Here is a 21269-nt window from a genome sequence, read left to right on the forward strand (position 1 = left end):
TAAAAACGTGTACAAATTTTAACCCATATACGGTTTGAAAAATGATGTCCGGTTGCACCCATCTTTTAAGAAAAAACTGTATAAGTTTTTAACTTTGAATAAAGTTTCACTTGTCTGATTGAAATTCCAAGAAAAAAAAACTGTGCAAAGTCAAAAACCGTATGGTGCAAACTGGATGGAACCGAACGCACATACGGTTCTGTACGGTTCCCATTGACTCCCATGTTAAAAAAACAGACGCATACGGTTTCAATACGGTTTTTCACCAGGACCAAAAACAGTCATAGGCTACGGTTTTGGGTACAGGAATAAAAAGGAAAAAACCATACAGGATGCAAAACGGACACAACCTGATGCATCATTTGGCATACGGTTTTCAATGGCGAGTCAATGTATACGGTTTTTAATACGGTTCCGTACGGTTTTTAAATTGAAAACGTATATGGGAACTATACTGCAAAAACGTGGTGTGAACCCAACCTAAGGACATGGAATATCTAAGATCTGGACACAAGGAGAAAGATGTCCATGGCTCCCACACATGATCATAATGTTCCACTATGGCAGTCAATTTTTCAGATAGCATAATAAGATTAAAGGGGTACTCCGGTGAAATAATTATTATTATTTTTTTAAATCAACCGGTGCCAAAAAGTTAAACAAATTTGTAAATTACTTCTGTTTAAAAATCTTAATCCTTCCAGTATTTATCAGCTGCTGTATGCTCCACAGGAAGTTCTTTTCTTTTAAAAATGTATTTTCTGTCTGACCACAGTGCTCTCTGCTGACACATCTGTCTGTTTCAGGAACTGTCCGCACTGTGGTCGGACAGAAAATACATTTAAAAAGATAAGAAGAACTTCCACTGTAGCATACAGCAGCTGGTAAGTACTGGAAGGATTAAGATTTTTTAATAGAAGTCATTTACAAATCTGTTTAACTTTCTGGCACCAGTTGATTTAAAAAAAAAAATAGTTTTTTACCGGAGTACCCCTTTAACTATAAAAAAAATAAATTATAATAAATTAATCTGTGACCCGGTCTAAAAGTAAGAAGATTGCTTTCAGTTAGTAGCAATAAGGATTTGTGCCGCTAGTAAAATAAATTGAGAGAGCGTAAAGACCTTGTTGGGGAAGGCCTGCCGCTGCAAAAAACGTACTGTCTGTATCACAACTATGACCAGATGTGAGTAAACACTTCAGTTATTGTGTCCAACTTGGTGAGTGCTGGGATCTTCTTACTACTGTTGGGTACGTTCACACTGCAGAATCTCCGCTTGCAGAATTCAGTGAGTGGAGATTCCACGTTGGCGGCCGCCGACTAAATACTTTGGAGGTAGGACCGGACGGCACTGCACCGTCACCACTGACGGCTATGCAGTGCTCGCGGACTTCTGCGCAAAGAATGAACATGTTTCTTCTTAGCGCGGAACAATTTCAGCGGCAGAATTGTCCAGCGCTAGAATTTCTCAGTTTGAACAGGTCTTGAGGAACACCCATTCACATTGATGTTTATGTTCACAGGATGCAATTCCGTGGGAATTACGTAGTGTGAACATACCTTTATTATTGGCTGTGATGCCACCACGTGCACCGCCACCATCGCAGTTGTGCCGACACTTGTCTACTAAAGACTCTGTTGGGCAGACGAGAAGGTTGTTGGCCCAATAAACAAAAAGACGATTTAAGGGGACACTGGAAACCTGTAGGTCCCTCAATAGGAATATATCCCCCCCTCCCCCCCCCCCCCCAAAAAAAAAATTAAAATAAAAAAAGAACTAGCCACCTGACAGCTGAGGTGCATAGGGAACAACCCCTAAAACATAATGGGGAGGTCGTAGGAAAATTGGCAGATAGTTGAATTGGAACATGGTTGGCGCTATGTAGTATGCTCAGCAAGGTTTTCATCAGTAATACCTGGCGACTACCTTTACTAGTCATTTTCATAACAGGAGTGCCATTGTGAGAAAAGATGCCATTGATTGTGTCACACAGACAGTCAAACATGAGCCAAATGTGTTAATACGATAAAAACAAGCAATCTCCAGGTAGCAGAGCGGGATCAATGGAAGCGCTGAGACCAGATAAGAAGTTAAAAGGATTTATTTCCCATAATGCAACGCGTTTCACGGTCACCCGCTTCCTCAGGCGTGCCTGAGGAAGCGGGTGACCGTGAAACGCGTTGCATTATGGGAAATAAATCCTTTTAACTTCTGCGAAGCTGCAGAGACCCTTTGATGATACTCCCTGTTCTATTGTTGTACTTGGTTGGAGTACAACTTCATGTGGTAAGCGCAATTCACACTTAGCGTTACCAACTCACCTTTGGTGTTACACTACGGAGCGCATCCGTTTGTGCTCTTTTATCTCAAATGTGTTAATAGGCCTGTACCTATTAAAGGGGGGGATCTTAATCCTTCCAGTACTTATCAGCTGCTGTATGCTCTAGAGGAAGTTGTGTAGTTCTTTCTAGTCTGACCACTGTGCTCTCTGCTGCCACCTCTGTCAGTGTCAGGAACTGTCCGGAGCAGGAGAGGTTTGCTATGGGGATTTGTTTCTGCTCTGGACAGTTCCTGACACAAACAGAGGTGGCAGCAGAGAGCACTGTGGTCAGACTGGAAAGAACTATACAATTTCCTCTGGAGCATACAGCAGCTGGTAAGAACTAGATGGCTCAAGATTTTTAAATAGAAGTAATTTACAAATCTGTATAACTTTTTGGCTCCAGTTGATTTAAAAATATATATTTTTTCCTCTGGAGTACCTCTTTATTGCATTTAGGACAGCATTGGCATGCTGGAAGCTAATAGTTTTGCAACAGCTGGAGACACAGTTTTGAAGACACTGATTTAGAGCATCTTCCTCCACCGTAAAATGCCTAAATTGTTCCCATGGTGCACTGGGAAGCAGAGAGATTGTAAAGCTGTACATCTGCATCTATGCCTGGCTTCACCATGAAGTGTATCTGCACCACACATGTGCGGTTCTCTACAAGAAACCCATTGTGCTTCCGCCGAGCTCCCTGGTGTATAGAATACAAGAGAAAATACAAGGTTTCCTGACTCATCTGAGACTTGTGGTCTGCACAACTGTTTCTATTATTCCTTCCCCAGAATGCTAGAAAAAGTTCACTTTGAAAAAAAAAAGTAAGACCAACGTTCACAGGCATAAATGCATATTAATATCGTCTTTTATTGTGGTGTGGCTAACTGCATCAAAAAATCATGGCACTTTTTAAATGAGATCATTTTCTAATAACTTATACATCTACTGATGCCATTGACCACATAAGGTGAAGCCCTTTATCTGATGCCCAACAAAGATTGGAGGTTTAAAAAATAATCCTTCTTGTTGTTTGAACGGTGTCCAAGGTACGTGAGAAGCATGCCGTATTCTCCGCCGTATAAGACGCACTTTTTCTACCCCAAAACTAGGGGGGGAAAGTTGGTGCGTCTTATACGGCGAATACACATTAAAACCCTGTCTTATTGCGGCGGTCCCTGCGGCCATCAACAGCCAGGACCCGCGGCTAATACAGGACATCATGGATCGTGGTGATGCCGTGTATTAACCCTTCAGACGCGGCGATCAAAGCTGACCACCGCGTCTGAAGGGAAAGAGAAATCGCGGCGTCCCGAACAGCTTACAGGACACCTGGAGGGACCTTACCTGCCTCCTCGGTGTCCGAGGACTGCTCCGTGCCGGGATCCCCTGCATGGCCGGCACATCTCCTTCGTCGTCAGATTGTGGGGGGTCCCAGCGATCGGACCCCCCGCAATCAAAAACTTACTCCCTATTCTATGGATAGGGGATACATTTTTGTGCATAATAGTTCTCATTTAAGTCATGCGCCTTGAATATCTTCAAGGCAGCATTAAGGTAGCACCTGTGAGGCCAGGCACCCATATTAGCACACTCAGGTGGGGCTTGCAGCTTGCCTCCCTCCTCCCATTGCATGTGTGCTCAGTCACGCTGGAGGGTATCTGGGAGGAAGTTGTGAGTCGACCGAATGCTGCCGTAATTGCTCACTGGTCCCTGTTTTGCTTATCAAGCACAGGTAGGTTAGCGTTAGGTCCCGCGCCATTTTGAGAAACCTTGGCGTTGGTGTGCGGGCTCTGGTGTGTCCTTCATATAAGGATACACTGGCGAATGTCTCAATTTTAACATCAGTGTTGAGGGATAGCCAATGTATTGTTTACATCTACCACAGTAGTGCACCCATATTCCTGTATTGTATCTCATTTAAGTCACATCATAAAGAATCACATTACATTTTTTGGGGGGGAAAAGACACCACAAAAGCTCCATCTTGGTAGTGAAAAATTAGGGGCCAGTTTTTTGGAGCATTATTTTTTGGCCAGAAAAAAAATGCCAAACCAAAGTTGTGCGTTATCCCATTCACCCTATACAACTTTTATTATGGTCAGAACAAGTGAATTGCAATGACAATTAAAGGGGTATTCCAGGAAAAAACTTTTTTTTATATATCAACTGGCTTCAGAAAGGTAAACAGATTTGTAAATTACTTCTATTAAAAAAATCTTAATCCTTTCAGTACTTATGACCTTCTGAATTGGAGTTGTTCTTTTCTGTCTAAGTTCTCTCTGATGACACGTGTCTCGGGAACTGCACAGAGTAGAAGAGTTTTACTATGGGGATTTTCTTCTAAACTGAGCAGTTCCCGAGACATGTGTCATCAGAGAGCACTTAGACCGAAAAGAACAACTCAACTTCAGAAGCTCATAAGTACTGAAAGGATTAAGATTTTTTAATAGAAGTAATTTACAAATCTGTTTAACTTTCTGGAGCCAGTTGTTTATATATATATATATAAAGTTTTTTCCTGGATAACCCCTTTAAGATGTAAAAATAGGCCTTAAGTCACTTGCATGCTTCTTCCAAATACAGAAATTAAATGTGTGTTTGTCTGAGCTAAAAGTGCATGGAAGTGTCAGGCTCCACTTTTTCCAAAGTAATTCCTTATCTATAGGATGTCCAGACATGCTGGGAGTTGTACTATTGCAACAGCTGGAGGCACACTATTTGGGGAACACTGGCCCAGGCCCTTCCTGGGTTTTACCTCTTCCTTTCCAGAAAGCAGTTTTACTTTATTAAAGGGGAATTCCAGGGGGAAAAAAATTGTATATATCAACTGGCTCCAGAAAGATTTGTAAATTACTTCTATTAAAAAATCTTAATCCTTCCAATAATTATCAGCTGCTGAAGTTGAGTTTGTCTTTTCTGTCTGGCAACAGTGCTCTCCGCTGACATCTCTGCTTGTCTCGTGAACTGCACAGTGTAGAAGAGGTTTGCTATGGGGATTTGCTTCTACTCTGGACATCAGAGAGCACTTAGACCGAAAAGAACAACTCAACTTCAGCAGCTCATAAGTACTGAAAGGATTACGATTTTTTTAATAGTAGTAATCTACAAATCTGTTTAACTTTCTGGAGCCAGTTGATATATAAAAAAGTTTTTTCCTAGATAACCACCTAAATGTTGTTGATTCATGTAGCTACAGGACATTAAATCCTATACTCACCCCACACCCACACTTCAAGACCCCTTTACATGCACCAGGATCGGATGCAGAACCTAGAAGAACACAGAACAGTATTTACTTAGCTGATAAACAATGTGTTGAGTCTGAAACTAAAATGTTCTATTACGTTTAGCTAGGGCTGCGCGGTATGGCCAAATATGTGTATCGCGATATTTTTGTAACTTATGGCGGTTCCACGGTATATAACGGTATCCCCCCTCCCCCAAAATTAATTATTAGCCCAGCGCTGCACTGTCCCCATCGGGGTACTACTCACGTCACCCGCAAGCGCTGCCCTCCTCATCCTCCTGTTTATTGCGGCCACCGGCGCTGAGACTCTCTATACTGTGCGGTATCCCTATGCGGTATCCCTATGCCCGGGCTGCAAAAAGTAAACAAAATAAAACGAACGCACGTTCAGCCTTACGCTGGGGACGTGAACGTCGGCAGCCGTCAGCCTTTCACCGGCCGCAGCGATGTTCTCCCTCGCCGGTGATAGGCTGAGCCCACTGTCATGTAAGAAGCCGGCTTCTTACATGACAGTGCGCTCACCCTATCACCAGCCAAGGCGGAACATCGCTGCGGCTGGTGATACGCTGACAGCTCTCCGATGTTCCCGTTTCCTGGGAAGCAGGTCCGGACCGACGGGGAAGGTGAGTTAAAGTTTATTTTGTTTACCTTTTGCAGCCCGGGCATAGGGATACAGTGGTTTGCAATCTGCGGACCTTCAGATGTTGCAAAACTACAACTCCCAGCATGCCCGGACAGCCAATGCCAATGGTACTGGTCACATCTCTGGGACAATCTGGCAATAGCTGTGAAGATAATTACTCCTGTCATCTATTCAGTAAAGCCTCCGTATACCCTCAACTGGTTGTGGGCTCTTTATTCACTACTAGCCCGTGGGATAGAGGAGAATCCGGGCGTGTGGTATTCCCGAACCCGAAAAACCACACTGGCGAACACATAGGGGTTAAAGGGGTACTCCGGCACTTAGACATCTTATCCCCTATCTATAGGATAGGGGATAAGATACCTGATCACGGGGTTCCCACCGCTGGGGAACTCTGTGATCTTGCACGCCGCGCCCCGTTAAAATCAGTCCCCGGAGCGTGTTCACTCCAGGCCTGATTACTGTTGATCACGGGGCCGGAGCATTGTGACATCACGGCTCCGCCCTTGTGTGATGTCACACTGCCCCCTCAATGTAAGCCTATGGGAGGGGGCGTGACAGCTGTCACGCCCCCTCCCATAGACTTGCATTGAGGGGGCGGGGTGTGACATCACACAGGGGCGGAGTTGTGACATCACGATCTTCCGTTCCCGTGGCGGAATACCCCTTTAATACCATCAGACCCCCGGGGTTAATAACATCTGATTCCAACACTCATCACCGCAACACCCGTGGTCCTGCCACTCACCACAGTGGCACACCACATTTGCACCAATGGCATTTACCAAGAAAGAAAATATATTTAGGGCAGAATGTTGAACTGTATATAGGGGCACACATGGTCAGAGATGGCGTTCACCATAGTGACCTTAGAAGTTCATGACTTGTATGAGGCGGTGACCCGGATGAGAACACAACCACAATAATCCAAAGTGACTTTGATGTAAAGAATGAGGGTTGTGGGAATAACCGCACAATTATCACAGAATGTAACATGCCAAGCGCTGTGACCCTCAAAGGGATTCCTGTACTGTGCGCAAGAATGTAAAAAGGGCCGGAAAATGTCAAGTGACACCATGAAGGAACCAAAGGAGGGAGAAGCCAGAAATGTCCAACACTGTAATACGTCCGAGCTATAAAATAAAGGCTACTGTTACACATAAATGCTGCGGTTTATTATACGGTAAATATATTGTATAGAAGTTAGAATCAGATGGTTTTGTAGAACATTTAAACACTACGTTCAGCATTTTGGTCAGGACTCCAACCCATACAACCTATTAACCCAACATACCAATAACCTAGTCCACAATCTGTCTGCATACTAGTTTGTATGGAATAAAGAAGTAGACTATTCTATTATACAGTATACAAAGACACTCAATAAAAAGAAAAAGATATTATATATCTATCTCTATACAGTGATCCCTCAACTTACAATGGCCTCAACATACAATAGTTTCAACATACATTGGTCTTTTCTGGACCATCGTAAGTTTAAACCAGACTCAACATACAATGTAAAGACAGTCCAGATCTGTGAAACGTGTCAATGGCTGAAAGAACCGACCAATCAAAATGGGCATTCACTGGTAAAACACCTGTATTACTGAAGTGTATGCACTGACTGATGTCTGGTAGCGCCCCCTACAGTACAGGGAGGTATTACATGTTCTGTACACTTTACCTGTCCCAGGGTTACCTGCTCCTTTGGACACCAGGTGAAGGCGACTCCATTACTTTTTAGGACATTGTGTACTGTACAGGACCCCAAAGAAGCTCCTGTCCTCTACATAGACCAGTGTTTCCCAAGCAGGGTGGCCCCAGCTTTTGCAAAACTACAACTCCCAGCATGCCCGGACAGCCAAAGGCTGTCCGGGCATGCTGGGAGTTGTAGTTTAGCAACAGCTGGAGGCTCCCTGCATGGGAAACACTGACTTAGACATGTAAGGACTTGCTTTATCTATTTAGTTATCTACTTATTTTTCTTCAATTCTCACTTTTTCCTATTTTTGGATGACATTTTGGTGCCTTTAGAACCAATTACCAGGTTTCCATAGAGTTCTGGTCTCAACATACAATGGTTTCAACATACAATGGTCGTCCCGGAACCAATTAATATTGTAACTAGAGACGAGCGAACTTACAGTAAATTCGATTCGTCACGAACTTCTCGGCTCGGCAGTTGATGGCTTTTCCTGTGTAAATTAGTTCAGCTTTCCAGTGCTCCGGTGGGCTGGAAAAGGTGGATACAGTCCTAGGAAAGAGTCTCCTAGGACTGTATCCACCTTTTCCAGCCCACCGGAGCACTGGAAAGCTGAACTAATTTATGCAGGAAAAGTCATCAACTGCCGAGCGGAGAAGTTCGTGACGAATCGAATTTACTGTAAGTTCGCTCATCATTTATTTTTATTTTTTTAAACAATGAGACCCTATGAGTAAGGCTGGGTTCACATCACATTTTTGCCAAACTGTTTTCAATCCGTTTTTCTAAAGAAAACCGTATGGCAAAAAAAAGGATGGAACAGTATGGGAAAAAGTAAACCGTATGCGTTTTTAAACTGTATAGTGTTTTTAAAAGTGCAAACTGTTCCGTCCGTTTAAAAAAAACAAAAACAAACATAGGTTTTTTATATTTTTGTCCATATTTAATGGGAGGGGTGTTGGGTGGGGACTTTAAGATGCAAATGCACATGTGCAAAGTAAAAACTGTATACGGTTTCCCGTATGGAACTGTATACATGTGCGTTTCCCATTGACGTCCATGTTAAAAAAAAAACGTATGCGGTTGCAGTACAGTTTTTAAACCGGAGACAAAACCATGGTTGACTACGTTTTTTGTCTCCGGTTTAAAACCCATACTGCAACAGCATACGTTTTTTTTAACATGGATGTCAATGGGAAACGCACATGTATACAGTTCCATACGGGAAACCGTACACGGTTTTTACTTTGCACATGCGCATTGGCATTCCAAAGTCAAAAACGCATGTTTTTTTTAGTTTTTTTAATAAAAACTGACGGAACTGTATGCACTTTTAAAAACAGTATACGGTTTAAAAACGCATACAGTTTACTTTGTCCCATACTGTTCCATCCGTTTTTTTGCCATACGGTTTTCTTTAGGAAAACGGATTGAAAACAGAATGGCAAAAACGTGATGTGAACCCAGCCTAACATATCATTGTAGACCATAGCAGTTTATCCATCATGAGAGAATCAGTGGGCTGGGGGCAAAAACCTCCGCAGCAGCTTTGTAAGGGGCCCCTAAGAACCTGTCAGGTACCCCAAGTTTAGAAAGTGCCAAAGTGTTTTGTGGTACATCAATGCCCAAGTAATTCAGGTGTCATATATACCGCTGTGCTCTGCGGGGCCTTGTCGCTAGAGGAGACTTGCTCTTGGAGAGACTGCGGACTGTGAACGTTTTGGGAAAACTTAAAGGGGTATTCAGGAAAAAAAAAACTTATGTATTCCTACATGTTTACCAGAAATTTATAGAGCAGTGGTCTCAAACTGTGGCCCTCCAGATGTTGCAAAACTTCAACTCCCAGCATGCCCGGACAGCCGTTGGCTGTCCGGGCATGCTGGGAGTTGAAGTTTTGCAACATCTGGAGGGCCACAGTTTGAGACTACAGTTAGAAAGCGTCAAACTGGTAGTTAAAGGGGTACTCCACTGGAAAACATTATTTTAAATCAACTGGCTCCAGAAAGTTAAACATATTTGTAAATTACTTCTATTTAAAAAAAATAAAAAAAATATGTAATCCTTCCAGTAGTTATCAGCTGCTGAAGTTGAGTTGTTCTTTTTCTGTCTGACAACAATGCTCTCTGCTGACACCTCTGTCTGTCTCAGGAATTGTCCAAAACATTAGAGGTTTGCTATGGGGTTTTGCTTCTACTCTGGACAGTTCCTGAGACAGACAGAGGTGTCAGCAGAGAGCACTGTTGTCAGACAGAAAAGAACAACTCAACTTCAGCAGCTGATAACTACTGGAAGCATTAATATATTTTTTTTTATAGAAGTAATTTACAAATCTGTTTAACTTTCCGGAGCCAGTTGATATAAAATAAACTTTTTTTCTGGAATATCCCTTTAAAGGGTACCTTTCATCAAAAAAACTTTATAGATTAATGTATGCAGAATAACTTTCCAATAGCATGTTATTAAAAAATATGCTTCTTTCTATTTAATTTTCCACTTTGAAAAAGTGACCACTAGGGGTCTCCCTACCAGTCCTTTTTTCTATAAATTTCAGACTCATGCAGGAGTCCTAAATCTTAGACTGCAGCCAGTGCATTGCCATAGAATGAGATTTGCCATAGAATGAGATGGTCCGCCTCCATCACATCCTATTGGCTCACTCTTGTCACGTGACATATTTAAACGTCACGCATCGATGCGCACAGCAGTGTCAGTTTGGCTATCACAGGGAGAGGATCTCCTCTCCCTGTGATAGCTGAAGCTGTACGGAGCTCTCATGGCCTCTGTGGCCCAACAGAAGTTCACACATGTACGCAGCTCATACGGCTGGCTCATATACATTTACTGTTGATCCACAGCGCTATCGGGATCCCGATGGCGCTGTCATCAGTGTGCGTCCCCACGAGCGCCCCACGCCAGCAGCTCTACTCCCCGTCCCGTTAACGCTCAGGGAGCGGGGAACAGAAAGTAGAGCATCGGGCGCAGGTAAAGTAGTTCCCCGCTCCCTGAGCGTTAACGGGACGGGGAGTAGAGCTGCGGGCATGGGGCGCTCGCGGGGACGCACACTGATGACAGCGCCATCGGGATTTCGATAGCGCTGTGGATCGCTCCCTGAGCGTTAACGGGGGATGGGGAGTAGAGCTGCGGGCGTGGGGCGCTAGCGGGGACGCACACTGATGACAGCGCCATCGGGCATCGGGATCCCGATAGCTCCGTGCAGCTTCAGCTATCACAGGGAGAGGAGATCCTCTCCCTGTGATAGCCAAACTGACACTGCTGTGCGCATCGATGCGTGACGTTTAAATATGTCACGTGACAAGAGTGAGCCAATAGGATGTGATGGAGGCGGACCATCTCATTCTATGGCAAATCTCATTCTACGGCAATGCACCGGGACACAGACAAGCACAACATTGCTCCCTGGCAGTGAGCAGTGGTGAGTTTGTCTGTGTTCCGGATACAGTCTGAGATTTAGGACTCCTGCATGAGTCTGAAATCTATAAAAAAGTACTGGTAGGGAGACCCCTAGTGGTCACTTTTTCAAAGTGGAAAATTAAATAGAAAGAAGCATATTTTTTAATAACATGCTATTGGAAAGTTATTCTGCATACATTAATCTATAATATATCAAAAGTTTTTTTGATGAAAGGTACCCTTTAAGTCTGAGGGACTGTATAAAATATGGCTGCGGTTCTGGTAGATGGCACAAGCTGTGACCTGTATAGTGGCCTAGGCATGTCACAGTCCTGTAGGCCAGTGGACTGGGCATGGATAGTGGGAGTAGCCAAAAGGGAGTTGAGAGGAAATCCTGCTCTTGTATACAGTGAGGCTGGGTTCACACTAGTTTAATAAAGATGGATTTATATTACAGTCGCAAGCCCCAGCCCAATGGCGGGTCTACTTACCAGAACTGACAGCTAATAGTGTAGGTCATCGGGCCCATGGTTGGGCTGGGACTTGCAGTCATAATGTAGACGTAAAAATACATAAATTTTTGGCTAACTCAAACTCAGCCTGAAGGTGTAACTGGTACACTCTGAGTTGCTAGTTGAGAATAAATGCGGTTAAAGTTGTCGTCTATTAACATAGACTTAAAAGGGTACTCTGCCCCTAGACATCTTATCCCCTAATCTTTGGATAGGGGATAAGATGTCGGATCGCGAGGGTCCCGCCACTGAGGATACCCGCAATCTCCCTGCTGCACCCGGCATTCGTTTAGAGCGTCAGGTACAGCGCTGGAGGCTGATGATGTCATGGCCACGCCCCCTCAATGCAAGTCTATGGGAGGGGGCGTGACGAGTGGGGAGAGACCATGACATCACGAGCCTCCGGCCTGCATCGCCATTCATCTGGCAAGGATATCTGCGGTGCTGCAGCCAAGATTGCGGGGGTCACCAGCGGCGGGACCCCCACAATCAAACATCTTATCCCCTATCCTTTGTCTAGGGGCGGAGTAACACCTTAAAACAACTTTAGCTGCTCTGTATGACTGTTATTACAAGTTGAAGTTTGCGGCCTAGGGAGTTCATTCTGTAGCAGGTAGTGACAAGCACCTCTGGAGGTACCGGGCCAACCAGTGTAAAGTGGTCGGTGTTGTTCCATAAGTAACATCTAGGCAGGGCCGGCTGACAGCCGTTAGTTGGGGTCATCACATTTTTAAATCGGACCGTAACCTGTGGCTGTATTGCAGCTGTAAAAAATGCCTCATTACTAGGCTAGTGTGAACCCACCCTAAACGTGAGGCCACATCAACTACAAAATGCGGCAGTCAATAGTGGGGCAATTTTACTCACAAACTGGTGCAGCCATTGTCTAACCCTAACCCTAAGCATCTGCAATCATTAAAAAGGTACTCCGGCCCTAAGACATCTTATCCCCTGTCCAAAGGATAGGGGATAAGATGTCTGACTGCGGGGGTCCCGCCACCCAGTGGCGGGACCCCCACGGTCAGACATCTTATCCCATATCCTTTGGATAGGAGATAAGATGTCTTAGGGCCAGAGTACCCCTTTAAAGGGATTCTCCAGGAATAAAAAAAAACTGCTAATTTCTTTCAAAAACAGCTCCACGTCTGTCCCCAGGTTGTGTGTGGTATTACAACTTGGCTCCATTCTCTTCAATAGAATTGAGCTGCAGAACCACATCAAATCTGGAGACAGACAGAGGGGGTTTGAAAGAAATTAGCTCCGTTTTTCAATTTCTGGATAACCCCTTTAAAGGGGTACTACCATGGAAAACTTTTTTCTTTTTTTTTTAAATCAACTGGTGTCAGGAAGTTAAACAGACTTGTAAATAACTTCTATTAAAAAAAATCTTAATCCTTCCAGTACTTTTTAGGGGCTGTATACTAAAGTGAAATCCAAAAAAGAAATGCATTTCCTGTGATGTCCTGACCACGTTGCTCTCTGCTGACCTCTGCTGTCCATTTTAGGGACTGGAGAAAATCCCCATTACAAACATTTGCTTCTCTGGATAGTTCCTAAAATGGACAGCAGAGGTTAGCAGAGAGCACTGTGGTCAGGACATCACAGGAAATGCATTTTCTCTTTAGTATACAGCCCCTAAAAAGTACTGGAAGGATTAAGATTTTTTAATAGAAGTGATTTACAAATCTGTTTAACTTCCTGGCACCAGTTGATTTAAAAAAAAAAAAAGGTTTTCCACGGTAGTACCCCTTTAAGAGTCTGTGAGTGTGAAAAAGAAATTAGGTAAAAATTTAAATCTATTCTTCGACAGGAACTCTGTGGCTGCATCTTACAAGTGGGAACGATTGCTCCTCAGGCTTGAAAGGGTATTGTAGAGATGGCTTTATCTACAGGGAAACTCTTCTAGAACTAGGTTCACTTTACTATTACGTTGTACTTTTACATATCTACAAACTCATAGAATTAAATGACTACATCCTATATAACCAATTATCATGGATTAACATTCCTACTACCTCATGCTTTAAAGAAACCCAAATGAGCAGCTTTTAATCCAGACAGTATAATGAATTCTGTCTCTCAGCAAGTATAAATCCGGCATCACGAACACAAACAGGAAAATATTTAGGTGGCATCCTGACACCCTGGAATCTCCCAGACTCTGCCGGGGCTTGTAAATCTTATGAGTCAGTCAATTCCGTAAGGCGTTTCCTCTATATAAAGCAGAAGATAATAGACAATCGCAGTCTTATTATTTATGTAATAGACAGTTGTGTTGGTTGCATAATGGGACACTCAGTGTGGTTGACATGTGTCCCCAAGAACAAGGCAGGATTCAATACAATTGTGAAATGACAGGCACAGTAATAATGCTGCGTCCAATCAGAACAAGTAAAATATAACTGCGGCTATTGCGGAAAAAAAAGGCTGAATTAAAGGGGTACTCTGCTGCTCAGCGATTGGAACAAAATGTTCTGAACGCTTAGAGCCGGGAGCTCATGACGTCATAGCCCCGCCCCTCATGATGTCACACCCCGCCCCCTCAATGCAAGTCTATAGGAGGGGGCGTGACAGCCGTCACGCCCCCTCCCATAGACTTGCATTGAGGGGGCGGGGCGTGATGGCATGAGAGGGCGGGGCTATGGCATCACATCTAACCAGCACCTAAGCATTCGGAACATTTTGTTCCAAACACTGAGGGGCGGGGTGTGATGGCATGAGGGGGCAGGTCTATGACGTCACGTGCTCCCAGCGCCGGCTCTAAGCTTTCGGAACATTTCGTTTCAAACGCTGAGCAGTGGAGTACCCCTTTAAGCACAATTGTACATACACCATCTCTATTTAGGATGTACTAACCTTTGTGGTTACTAGAGATCCAGTATTAGATTTCAGTTTTTATCACCACATAAGCATTTTTTTGTACATTTCTCTGTCAATGAAGCTGTATAAGGGTACGTTCACACTGCATAATTCCCGCGGATTTCCGTGAGAGGAATTTCGAGAGCAGAATTCCGAGCGGTGAACTTTGACATCAGTGTGAATGGGTCTTCTGACTCTGAAATTGTTCCGTGCAGAGAACGAACATGTTCATTCTTTGTGCGGAATTCCGCTAGCACTGCATAGCGGTCAATGGTGATGGTGCAGTGCCGCACAGTCCTACCGCAGAAATACTTTGGCGGCAGCCGCCAGATGGAATCTCAGAAACTAACGTTAAGATCAGCAGTATTAGCTGCAGGGGACTGGAGAAGATACCATGTTCTTTATCCGTATAGTACACACAGAGGAGGAGATCCTGCACTTCTATATCTCTATACACTGTACACACAGAGGAGGAGATCCTGCACTTCTATATCTCTATACACTGTACACAGAGGAGGAGATCCTGCACTTCTATATCTCTATACAATGTACACAGAGGAGGAGATCCTGCACTTCTATATCTCTATACACTGTACACACAGAGGAGGAGATCCTGCACTTCTATATCTCTATACACTGTACACACAGTGGAGGAGATCCTGCACGTCTATGTCTCTATACACTGTACACACAGACGAGGAGATCCTGCACTTCTATATCTCTATACACTGCACACAGAGGAGGAGGGGATCCTGCACTTCTATGTCTCTATACACTGTACACACAGAGGAGGAGATCCTGCACTTCTATGTCTCTATACACTGTACACAGAGGAGGAGATCCTGCACTTCTATATCTCTATACACTGTACACACAGAGGAGGAGATCCTGCACTTCTATGTCTCTATACACTGTACACACAGAGGAGGAGGTCCTGTAATTCTATGTCTCTATACACTGTACACACAGAGGAGGAGGGGATCCTGCACTTCTATATCTCTATACACTGTACACACAGAGGAGGAGATCCTGCACTTCTATGTCTCTATACACTGTACACACAGAGGAGGAGATCCTGCACTTCTATATCTCTATACACTGTACACACAGAGGAGGAGGGGATCCTGCACTTCTATGTCTCTATACACTACACACAGAGGAGGAGATCCTGCACTTCTATATCTCTATACACTGTACACACAGAGGAGGAGATCCTGCGCTTCTATGTCTCCATACACTGTACACACAGAGGAGGAGATCCTGTACGTCTATGTCTCTATACACTGTACACACAGAGGAGGATATCCTGCACTTCTATGTCTATATACACTGTACACAGAGGAGGAGATCCTGCACTTCTATATCTCTATACAATGTACACACAGAGGAGGAGATCCTGTACTTCTATATCTCTATACACTGTACACACACAGAGGAGGAGATCCTGCACATCTATATCTCTATACACTGTACACACAGAGGAGGAGATCCTGCACTTCTATGTCTCTATACACTGTACACACAGAGGAGGAGGTCCTGCACTTCTATATCTCTATACACTGTACACAGAGGAGGAGATCCTGCACTTCTATGTCTCTATACACTACACACACAGTAGATCCTGTACTTCTATATCTCTATACACTGTATACACAGAGGAGGAGATCCTGTACTGCTATATCTCTATACACTACACACACAGGAGATCCTATACTGCTATATCTCTATACACTGTACACACAGAGGAGGAGATCCTGTACTTCTATGTCTCTATACATTGTACACAGAGGAGGAGATCCTGTACTTCTATAACTCTATACAATGTACACACAGAGGAGGAGATCCTGCACTTCTATATCTCTATACACTGTACACAGAGGAGGAGATCCTGTACTTCTATGTCTATATACACTGTACACACAGAGGAGGAGATCCTGCACTTCTATATCTCTATACACTGTACACACAGAGGAGGAGATCCTGCAATTCTATATCTCTATACACTGTACACAGAGGAGGAGATCCTGTACTTCTATATCTCTATACAATGTACACACAGAGGAGGAGATCCTGCACTTCTATATCTCTATACACTACACACACAGAGGAGGAGATCCTGTACTTCTATGTCTCTATACACTACACACACAGAGGAGGAGATCCTGCGCTTCTATATCTCTATACACTGTATACACAGAGGAGGAGATCATGTACTGCTATATCTCTATACACTGTACACACAGAGGAGGAGATCCTGTACTTCTATGTCTCTATAAACTGTACACACAGAGCAGGAGATCCTGTACTTCTATATCTCTATACACTGTATACACAGAGGAGGAGATCCTGTACTGCTATATCTCTATACACTACACACACAGATGAGGAGATCCTGTGCTTCTATGTCTCTATACACTGTACACACAGAGGAGGAGATCCTGTACTTCTATGTCTCTATACACTGTACACACAGAGGAGGAGATCCTGTACTTCTATATCTCTATACACTGTACACACAGAGGAGGAGATCCTGTACTTCTATGTCTCTATACACTGTACACACAGAGGAGGAGATCCTGTACTTCTATGTCTCTATACACTGTACACACAGAGGAGGAGATCCTGCACTTCTATATCTCTATACACTGTACACACAGAGGAGGAGGGGATCCTGCACTTCTATGTCTCTATACACTACACACAGAGGAGGAGATCCTGCACTTCTATATCTCTATACACTGTACACACAGAGGAGGAGATCCTGCACGTCTATGTCTCTATACACTGTACACACAGACGAGGAGATCCTGCACTTCTATATCTCTATACACTGCACACAGAGGAGGAGGGGATCCTGCACTTCTATGTCTCTATACACTGTACACACAGAGGAGGAGGGGATCCTGCACTTCTATATCTCTATACACTGTACACACAGAGGAGGAGATCCTGCACTTCTATGTCTCTATACACTGTACACACAGAGGAGGAGATCCTGCACTTCTATATCTCTATACACTGTACACACAGAGGAGGAGGGGATCCTGCACTTCTATGTCTCTATACACTACACACAGAGGAGGAGATCCTGCACTTCTATATCTCTATACACTGTACACACAGAGGAGGAGATCCTGCGCTTCTATGTCTCCATACACTGTACACACAGAGGAGGAGATCCTGTACGTCTATGTCTCTATACACTGTACACACAGAGGAGGATATCCTGCACTTCTATGTCTATATACACTGTACACAGAGGAGGAGATCCTGCACTTCTATATCTCTATACAATGTACACACAGAGGAGGAGATCCTGTACTTCTATATCTCTATACACTGTACACACACAGAGGAGGAGATCCTGCACATCTATATCTCTATACACTGTACACACAGAGGAGGAGATCCTGCACTTCTATGTCTCTATACACTGTACACACAGAGGAGGAGGTCCTGCACTTCTATATCTCTATACACTGTACACAGAGGAGGAGATCCTGCACTTCTATGTCTCTATACACTACACACACAGTAGATCCTGTACTTCTATATCTCTATACACTGTATACACAGAGGAGGAGATCCTGTACTGCTATATCTCTATACACTACACACACAGGAGATCCTATACTGCTATATCTCTATACACTGTACACACAGAGGAGGAGATCCTGTACTTCTATGTCTCTATACATTGTACACAGAGGAGGAGATCCTGTACTTCTATAACTCTATACAATGTACACACAGAGGAGGAGATCCTGCACTTCTATATCTCTATACACTGTACACAGAGGAGGAGATCCTGTACTTCTATGTCTATATACACTGTACACACAGAGGAGGAGATCCTGCACTTCTATATCTCTATACACTGTACACACAGAGGAGGAGATCCTGCAATTCTATATCTCTATACACTGTACACAGAGGAGGAGATCCTGTACTTCTATATCTCTATACAATGTACACACAGAGGAGGAGATCCTGCACTTCTATATCTCTATACACTACACACACAGAGGAGGAGATCCTGTACTTCTATGTCTCTATACACTGTACACACACAGAGGAGGAGATCCTGTACTTCTATGTCTCTATACACTACACACACATAGGAGGAGATCCTGTGCTTCTATATCTCTATACACTGTATACACAGAGGAGATCATGTACTGCTATATCTCTATACACTGTACACACAGAGGAGGAGATCCTGCACTTCTATATCTCTATACACTGTACACAGAGGAGGAGATCCTGTACTTCTATGTCTATATACACTGTACACACAGAGGAGGAGATCCTGCACTTCTATATCTCTATACACTGTACACACAGAGGAGGAGATCCTGCAATTCTATATCTCTATACACTGTACACAGAGGAGGAGATCCTGTACTTCTATATCTCTATACAATGTACACACAGAGGAGGAGATCCTGCACTTCTATATCTCTATACACTACACACACAGAGGAGGAGATCCTGTACTTCTATGTCTCTATACACTACACACACAGAGGAGGAGATCCTGCGCTTCTATATCTCTATACACTGTATACACAGAGGAGGAGATCATGTACTGCTATATCTCTATACACTGTACACACAGAGGAGGAGATCCTGTACTTCTATGTCTCTATAAACTGTACACACAGAGCAGGAGATCCTGTACTTCTATATCTCTATACACTGTATACACAGAGGAGGAGATCCTGTACTGCTATATCTCTATACACTACACACACAGATGAGGAGATCCTGTGCTTCTATGTCTCTATACACTGTACACACAGAGGAGGAGATCCTGTACTTCTATGTCTCTATACACTGTACACACAGAGGAGGAGATCCTGTACTTCTATATCTCTATACACTGTACACACAGAGGAGGAGATCCTGCACTTCTATGTCTCTATACACTGTACACACAGAGGAGGAGATCCTGTACTTCTATATCTCTATACAATGTACACACAGAGGAGGAGATCCTGCACTTCTATATCTCTATACACTACACACACAGAGGAGGAGATCCTGCACTCCTATGTCTCCATACACTGTACACACAGAGGAGGAGATCCTGTACTTCTATGTCTCTATACACTGTACACACAGAGGAGGAGATCCTGTACTTCTATATCTCTATACACTGTACACACAGTGGAGGAGATCCTGCACGTCTATGTCTCTATACACTGTATACACAGAGGAGGAGATCCTGCACTTCTATATCTCTATACAATGTACACACAGAGGAGGAGATCCTGCACTTCTATATCTCTATACACTACACACACAGAGGAGGAGATCCTGCACTCCTATGTCTCCATACACTGTACACACAGAGGAGGAGATCCTGTACTTCTATGTCTCTATACACTGTACACACAGAGGAGGAGATCCTGTACTTCTATAGCTCTATACACTGTACACACAGAGGAGGAGATCCTGTACTTCTATGTCTCTATACACAGCACACACAGAGGAGGAGATCCTGTACTTCTATGTCTCTATACACTACAGACACATAGGAGGAGATCCTCTGTGTGTGCAGTGTATAGCTTACTAACAGACATGTCTCTGCAGTCTGTACATTCACAAGCACTGCCCCATCCCATTTCCCTCCTCCAGAGACTTTTACTGCTTGTAATTTGATTTCTGACTGAGCTACAAGGCAAGGAGACTAATAACAGGAGAAAGAGGCCTTTTGTCTGATAAGATATATTACAAAGTGACTTATATTCGCTTGCACTATTGATCTATGTAAAGTCTGTTGAAATCACCGTGTCTGCTTGAAGCAACTCTGCATGGGTACTACCCTAGAGCGCTGTATGGGACTGTTTTTATAAAAGGGTATTCCACTGGCCAGCATGTGCAAGTAAATGTTCCAAATGCTGTTTTCGCACTGCAGGGGTCAGCCACGCCTCTCTTGACATCAGTCATTTCCCCTCAATATAAGTCAATGGAAGGGTTGTGTCAATGGCTGTGATGTCACGAGTTGTGTGGCCGACCCCCTGCAGAGCAAAAACAGCATTCGGAACACTTACTTCGGAAAGCTGGCCAGTGGAGTACCCCTTTAATCCCGCTCCTGCCTGCTCCCATCAAATTTCTGACCATTACCAACCACTCCACAATGTGTGTGTCCAATGCCGCTCGCTCCCGCAAATATACTGCCTAGTTATGAAGTGATAGGTGAACACTTCCCTTTTTCAAGCTCCTAAATGGCACATCTGCTCAGTACTACAATCAACATAACCACCAGGTCAGGGACAATTCCGTAAATTCTGAAGTGTGCCTGTACATACACAGACACAGCTGTAAGCAGATATATCATTCAGGAGGATGTCTCACCTAGATCATTCATGCTCCCTAATGGCATATCTGCTTATCGCTGTATCACTTATGCACAGGCATACTTAAAAACTCATAATGTAGTCTCTGTAATGATGCCAAGGCTAGTAATGATGGGCAACTGGCCACGTAGTTGCTGTCCTAAGGAGATATACCACTCAGGAGCCTGGAAAAGCTGTGGTGTGTAAAAGTCATACATTGTAATGAC

General features: G+C 43.9%; 1 protein-coding gene across 6 annotated transcripts in view; it reads right to left on the reverse strand.

Annotated features, from left to right (window-relative positions):
• Nucleotides 1–21269, reverse strand: part of STN1 (STN1 subunit of CST complex) — a 67115-nt gene that overhangs the window by 38861 nt on the left and 6985 nt on the right. For 3 of the 6 annotated variants that reach the window (XM_056529171.1, XM_056529169.1, XM_056529174.1), the window contains exon 2: nt 5542–5594. The exons of the other annotated variants lie outside the window; for them this stretch is intronic. The gene's annotated coding sequence lies outside the window, so the exon portion shown is untranslated. The remainder of the gene's footprint in view (nt 1–5541; nt 5595–21269) is intronic. 6 annotated transcript variants of the gene reach the window in all.

The sequence above is a fragment of the Hyla sarda genome, chromosome 7 (assembly GCF_029499605.1).
Source record: "Hyla sarda isolate aHylSar1 chromosome 7, aHylSar1.hap1, whole genome shotgun sequence".
Classification (NCBI taxonomy): Eukaryota; Metazoa; Chordata; class Amphibia; order Anura; family Hylidae; genus Hyla; species Hyla sarda.